Raw genomic sequence first — 7850 nt, forward strand, 5'->3', positions numbered from 1 at the left:
TTCACAAAATATTTACACAAAAAGATTTTTGATAATCAACAGTAATGTAGATATAATGACTAAGTTGTAAAGGCAAATAATAGGGGTGTAAAGATTCATCGATAACATTGATGCATCGATTTATTTTCCTACTGCATCGATAGAGCCTTGGCAAGTTGTCCCTCACTGATGACGATATCGCTGTGAAATCGATTTACAAGGTCAAAAATCGATTATATCGATTACTAAGCATTTGTGCATTGTATTTAAGCACGACAACGTTATATACATGTATTTTTATCACTTCTAATCGTAAAGTTGCTCGATTCGCTTCACTCTCCCTGAGTGTGACGTCATCGGCATGTGCCGGTAGTGCCGACTCAAAACAAAACGAAGCATGGCTAACAGCAAAGAGGAGGCGGACGAGCTGGAAATTTTCAAGCCGAATTTGAAGTCGAGTGTGTGGAAACACTTTGGTTTCTGCAAAAAAGGAGGTGTTCTGGACAAGTCGGTGGCTGTCTGTCGAATGTGTACTGACTGATTAAAATGACAGAGAAGAAGCAGGGAAAACTACTGTCCATTCAACCTGATAGGTAAGGTTGCACTTTATTTTTGTATATTATTGTACTCCTTTTATACTGAGTAAAATGACAGAAGTAGCAGGGAAACCTACTGTCCATTCAACCTAATAGGTTGCACTTTCTTTTTGTGTATTATTGTACTCCTCTTATACTGATTGAAAATCACAAGAGAAGTAGCAGGGAAACCTACTGTTCAGTTGTAATTCAGCCTGGAGGAATGTTGATCATACTTTTTTTGTCTTTTGATCAGCAGGTTCTGAACTTGTGATAATTATAGTATTTAATAAAAGGTGAATGTTTTTGCCATTAATCGTTGTGTTTACTTATTTATATCCAAAATTAATTAAGCCCTGATTCTCTTCCAAGAAAAAACTCCCCTGCACTGTCCACAGTATTCAGGTATGTATTTCACAGTCACACTGGTTCAGTTTTTGGCAAAACAAAAAAAGTTACTGAATCGATTTCTAGCCCTTGAATCGAATCGAATCGTATCATTCTAGATGAGCCAAATATTGTTCTTGAATTGAATCGGAACCATGGAAAATTATATGAATTGAATCGTTGTAAAAATGAATTGTTAAACGCCTACAATTTTATGAACTTACCAGACTGTTCTAGCTGGTTCATTATTAATTGCATCACTTAACTGTAATGCAGCCTTTAAAACCAGGAAAAGACAACACTTACAGTATAACGGTATCCAAAATCTTACAGATATCTAGTCTTGTTAACCTAGGGCTGGGCAATACTGGTATTGTGACATGAGTAGCTTGATGTGATTGATTGATCAGTAACATCAGGATAAATTGTAATGTTCCTTGTTTTGGTGTCATGACCAAAACTTTACTGTTTGGGTTTAGTCTCACTGCCCTCGTCAGTGTTGTTTCTACATACAGCAAGCAGCTGTTCTCAGCTAAATTCCTTAAAAAACACTCAGCACTACTTGCCCAGCATCAAATTGCAGACAGACACAGTTAGCAGCTAGCTTGTGAACATAGTGGAGCATTTACCTCCAGACCTTTGGATCCACCCACTCCACCAGATTCAAGTTGACTGATTCATCTAGTATTGTGCCATGAAAGTGTTTTTTGGTAAAAAAAACAAAAAAAACAAAAAAACCCAAAAACGATTCAAGGAGCGATGAGCCAATCAGTGTTTCGGATCAAGCCATGCACCTATGAGAAGTAATAACAACAATGGCAAGCACTATGAACAAGATATATGCTGCTTTCGAGGATTTTCTAAATCGGCATGTCTTCTCAATGATGCCCAGCACTGTAGTTTGTTTTACTTTGCTCTGGTCCACTCTTAAACCCCCGGGATAACAAGTACGTCACTGTGGACTGAAAATGACATCAGATTCAGGCGGATAGGTTGGTCTCTGGTGATTGGTTAGAGAAAATCAAAACTCCCTTCTCCAAGGAAATCGGTTATTTGACAGCAATGTCAGGCTGAGGACAGAAACGTAGTGTAAAAAGGCGACAATTCTATCTAATATCAGGCAATAATGGACTGACATTCATCAGTTGGCCAGAAACACAACTCAAAATGCTGCTCTGCTGCTCTGTGTCTGCTAGATTTATAAATAGGTGACTATTCCTGATGCTCTTCTCATATGTTAATACAGCTAGCACTGCCCCCATGTGGCCAAAAAATCTATTAATGTACAATTCCACAAAAGTTGTATAAAATGTCGATAAAAACAGTATGCAATCATTTGCAAATCATTTTCAACGTGTAGTCAATTGAATACAGTACAAAGTTAATATATTTAATGTTCAAACTGATAAACTTTACTGTTGTATTGTGTTGCTTTATTGTACATATTAAGTCATTCTGAGTTTGATGCCTGCAAAACTATTCAGAAAAAGTTGGGACAGGGCAAGAAAAGACTGGGAAAGTTGTGGAATGCTCAAAAAACACCTGTTTGGAACATTTGATGGGTAAAACAGGTTAATTGGTAACAGAAGATGGTATTATTATTGGATATGAAAGGGGCATGCCTAAAAGACTGATTCACAAGCAAGGACAGCGAAAGGTTCCCCACTTTGTGAAAAACTGCATGAGCAAATCATCCAACACTTTAAGATCAATGTTTCTCAACACACAATTGCAATGACTTTAGGATTTCAACATCTACAATCTATAATATCATCAAAAGATTCAGAGAATCCAGAGAAATCTCTGCATGTAAGGGGCAAAGCTGAAAACCAACACTGAATGTCTGTGACCTTTGACCACTTAGGTGGCACTGCATTGAAAACCGTCATGATTATATAAAGGATATCACTACTTGGTCTCAAGAATGCTTTAGTAAACCATTGTCCGTAAACACAGTTTGTTGCTTTGTCTACAAATCCAACTTCTGACTCTACCATGCAAAGTAAAAGCCATTTATCAACAACATCCAGAAACGGTGTTGACTTCTCTGGGCCTGAGCTCATCTGACATGGACTGACACAAAATGGAAAAGCGTGCTGTGGTCTGACGAGTCCGCATTTCGAAATGTTTTTGGAAATCATGGACATCAGGTCCTCCAGGCTAAAGAGGAAAAGGAACATCCAGATTGTTACCAGCTCAAAGTTCAAAGCCAGCATCTGTGATGGTATGGGGGAGTGTTGGTGCCCATGGCATCATGGGTAACTCACATCTGTGGCACCATGAATGCTGAAAGTTACAAACAGGTTTTGGAGCAACATCTCCCTGCTTTGTCCAGCAGCACAATGACAAGCTACATTCAGCACGTGTTACAGTTACAACAGTGTGGCTTTGTAGTAAAAGAGTGCTGGTACTAGACGGGCCTGCCTGCAGTCCAGACATATGTCCTATTGAAAATGTGTGGCACATTATGAAGCGCAAAATGCAGCTCCCAGACTGTTGAGCAGCTAAAGTTGTATATTAAGCAAGAATGAGAAATAATTTCACTTTCAAAACTTCAACGAGTGTCCTCATTTCCCCAACACTTACTTAATATTGTTAAAAAAAACAGGTGAAGTAACACAGTGGTAAACATACCCCTGTTCCAACTTTTTATGGAACATGTTGCAGGCATCAAATTCAAAGTATTTACAAGAGAAAATAAGGTTTACCAGGCTGAACATTAAATCAATGCATTCTGCTTTCATGTAAGTTTTAAACAGCATTCCAACTTCTTTGGAATCGAGGTCGTAGCTTAAAAGGCCATAACTGATGCATACAAGTCTAGTTTTGATGAAACTTGCATTTTCTCTTTTCTGATTGGGTAAAGGAGTACCTACATGGGGAATGACATGTTTATTGCCCATTAATTGTTACACTGTTAGATGTTTGTAGCTTGGACTAAATGTACAGACTCACCTTTCCTCAATCACTACCTGGTTAATTATCGTGTTACTGTATATCACGAATAATCAAATCTGTCCAAGTTCTCTGTCTTTGGGGATTACAGTGTTACACTGTAGCAAAGCTAAAAGTGTCTCCCTCCTGCACAGGGATGAAAAGATTTTTAAGGCTCAGGGGAAAAATCAACAAATCCCTCCAAGATTTATCATGAATCTTGAATGTATGCAGCCATAAGCTGATAAGTCCCACAGATCGTATCCAGAATTTGCATTGAGGAAATGCTGTGAAGAGGTGTCAGACTATGTGGGGAGAAGTGAAAGAAAGAAAGAAAAGCAGAGGCCATTTTTCCACATCTATGCTGTGACAATGTTTGTGAAGCACCAAGGGACTGGCTGCAATGAATTTATGCATGAGATTGTGACATTTGACATGCAAACACACACAAAAGTCAAAGTGTACCAAAGTGTTGCAATCCCACCTGGGACATTAGTTTGAAAATGTCACGGCTCTTGATATCATTCAGATTGTATTCATAATCATAAGAACTGTGACACCATGGATGTTTTTTTCTGTCAGAGTGGGTGTTTGCGGAACACAGCAGCCGTGTCCAGACGTGCATAATATACCATCCATCCGGCTGTACACAGACAGTTTGTTTTCCAGTCCCTGCCTGCTGAATCTAAAGAGGACAGTGTAGCTTTACAGCAGATGGCCGTGCAAGCTGATAAGACTTTAATAAGTCAGATTAAAGTAAAAGAGCTTCCATTCAGTGCTAGGAGCAATCTTAATTAAAGAGTTATGAACTCTCCATAAAACATGAGGCACGTTTATGCCGTACTTATTAAGATACCTGCCTAAAGGAACATCCTGAACAGAAGGGGCCGTCACCTCCTTCTCTCTGTACTTCTTAAAGGGACAGTTCCATCTAGATTGTCTTGGTGTGAGTTACAGAGTGATGTAGATAATGGCCATAGAAATGTCTGCCTTCTCTCCTGCCTAATGGAACTGGATGGCACTCTGCTTGTGGTGCTCAAAGCGCCCAAAAAAAACAAAACAAAAAACAATGTTTCATTGCAAACAGCAATGTCTCTTTCAGGAATCATGACCTTGTTTAACCAGGTCATGTAAGAACTTGTGTCTTTCACCCAGCCTGCTCCCGCCAACTGTATGCATGTGTGTGCAGAAGGAAGCATGCATCAACTCATGGGGTGTTTCTGAAAGTCAAGGAAGGATCCTTAAATGGCCGAATTTCAAGGAGGCTAAGTCATCGACCCCTAACAGAAACCTCATAATTTACACTTTCCAATGTGTCCACTGCTGAATATGAGACCTTTAAAATAACATGATTTAGATAAAACATAAAAGTTTTTAAGTGAATCATTTACAGCAGAGATGGAGCGCTGTCCACCTCCCCCCACTATTCACATGATAATGAAATGATAATTGCTTTCATTCTGTCAGCTTAATTGCTGTATTTTTGGGGGGAATCACAGTGAGAACAGCCACAGAAAAGATATTGGAATGTCCTGCAGGTCAAAGCATCACTCATTTGTTTTGAGATTAACATATTTGAGAAGATTACACAGTGGTATCATGTACAATCGGCACGGTCAGCTGTTTCAGAACAGCGTGGCTCATCAGATCAGATCTGCTACTCTTAGTATTGTAGCGGAGTGTGTGGTGACACACACATAAAATATGGAACACTGTGGAATCACAGAGTGATTCTGTGTGTGAGTCTGTATATTCTGTAAATAATTCAGAACTTTTTTCCAGCTGTTGTCTTTACCTCATTACTCCAATTAATCTTAAATATGAAATACATTCTCCCTAACGTGACTCTGAAAATACTGCTACATTTGTTTGAAATTGTACAACATTAGAGAGTGCCAAAATGATCACAGTATCCTGAAACCCCCTCAGTCTTCCGAGGGTTAATGATGTACACCTGGGGACACTCGTTAGCCTGTTCCAGCATGTGTTCACCCAATGCTAGGAAGGACTCTTGCCTTGCCTCTGGAGGTTTCTTCCTGGGGAGGACTCATCCTACCAAGGAAGGATCCTTGACTTTAAGAAACACCCATGAAATAGAGGTTACTGCTAGCTCACCAGAGCTAACTAATGCTACGTTCCAGGCAAGTTTCTGAGCCCGTAAACCACCACTTCAAGTCACGACTCACTTCATAGCGTTCCAGGCAAGTCACGCCAAACTCTCAAAGCAACATGGCGGACCGTGCGGGGTTTATGTTTGTTTATGATCACTTCTGTCACCAAAGGTGCCGGTTCCTTGCTCATTTGAGCGAAACAGAGGAGGAGAGACAGCGCATAAGGTTACAGATGCTATTATACTTTTTATTTTACGTTATCTGTGTGTTTGGAAACATGTTTTGTATTGATTTATTCTTGCACTGGAAACTAGCTGTTAGGGCGGCTGCCAATAATGTGTTAACATTAACAGCAGTTATTTTTTGTCTATTTCTCACCGTGTATCACCTGCATCAACACCGCATCCATGGGGCTGCCATTGTTGTTTAGAGGAGTAAGGTAATTGGTTTAGATGGATGTGTGATGTTAGAAAGCATGACTGGGAGTACATCAATCTGGTATGAGTTCACAGGTGGCAAGTTGCGGGTTTGACTACCGTTCCAGTGCACTTTCACGGGTAGAAGGTTGTAAAAAAAAAAAACAAGTTACAGGTTGCCTGGAACGCGCCATAACATCACAGTTAAGTGGAGGAGGATGTCATTACTGTCATGGGTGTGGTCAGAACCAAGATGCAGCACCACAGACAAGAAGGGCAGTTTCTAATAGTCTTTAATGAAACCACTTGTCAAACACAGAGTGAGCTGGCAGATGAAAAAACAGTGAGAGTCAAATTGTTGGCTCAGAACCTTCCAAGACTCAGGTTCAGTCCGAACTGCTTGCTGTGGCAAACCAAGGCGGAGAACAGGTGTGTCAGTGGCATCCGCTGAATGCACACAAATGGCAAACAATTCAAATGTGTGCAATGGTACCATAAGGGAGTAGGCAGAAGGCAATGTCTGATGAGCAGGGAATCCGGAACCAGAAGCACACACAGGAGAAGCCAACACACCTGCGCGAAGCCGACTGTAGGCAGCGAGGGTCTTGACAATGACGATGATGAGTGGTCCTGCGATGCACACACAACGGCAGAATGTGCATCCATGTAGAGAGGTAATCCACAGCACAGGAAATCACAGGTAGCAGGACAGGTAAACTCACTATGAAGAGCTCGGGACAGTCTCACCAAACATCCATGGAGAAAAGAAACCAGGAACGTAGAAGCAGAGCTCTTGGTCGGGGACAGAAGGCTGAGTGGGAGCAGGGGAAGCAGGAGAGTCAAAGACAGGCGAGGTCGGCAACAAGGAAGCAGTCCGGGAATAAATGCTGGAAAGTCTTGCTTGAGTATGACAAAGAACATTCTGGCAAGGACAGTCTGTGAAGCAGGAGTCTTTATACTGGCAGGAGGTAATGATCCATGGGTGAGGGGCGTTAGCTTGATGAGATGGGTGTGGTGGATTGGCAGGAGTGGGAGATGTGTAGACAGGTGATAGGCTGGCAGGTAGGCGTGGTGGAGAGGCAGGTTCAGTGGAAATTTACTGAGTTAACTGAGAAAGTGGCATGTATGGCAGGTGAAAAGTGCCCACTGTGACAATTACAGCAACAATGTGTTATGTATTTGTACATGTTCAGTGATTGATTGTTCCTCAAATAGACTGGTTGTCATTTTCCTTAAAAATACAAATGTATAGCTTTAATTTGAAGGAGTACATTGGCAGTAAGGAACAAAACATTTACTGGGAACAAGCCTTTTCTGACTGACCCTGCCAGTTGTCCCCTTGCCAAAATTTAGCCTAGCATTAAAGCATTGTTTAGCACCCTTCCTGACAAGATAACCACGACATGGTCAATACCACTGGATGCCTTAGGTTGTCTCATTTCACATGA

Source organism: Epinephelus fuscoguttatus, linkage group LG20, assembly GCF_011397635.1.
Source record: "Epinephelus fuscoguttatus linkage group LG20, E.fuscoguttatus.final_Chr_v1".
In the NCBI taxonomy this organism is placed as follows: domain Eukaryota; kingdom Metazoa; phylum Chordata; class Actinopteri; order Perciformes; family Serranidae; genus Epinephelus; species Epinephelus fuscoguttatus.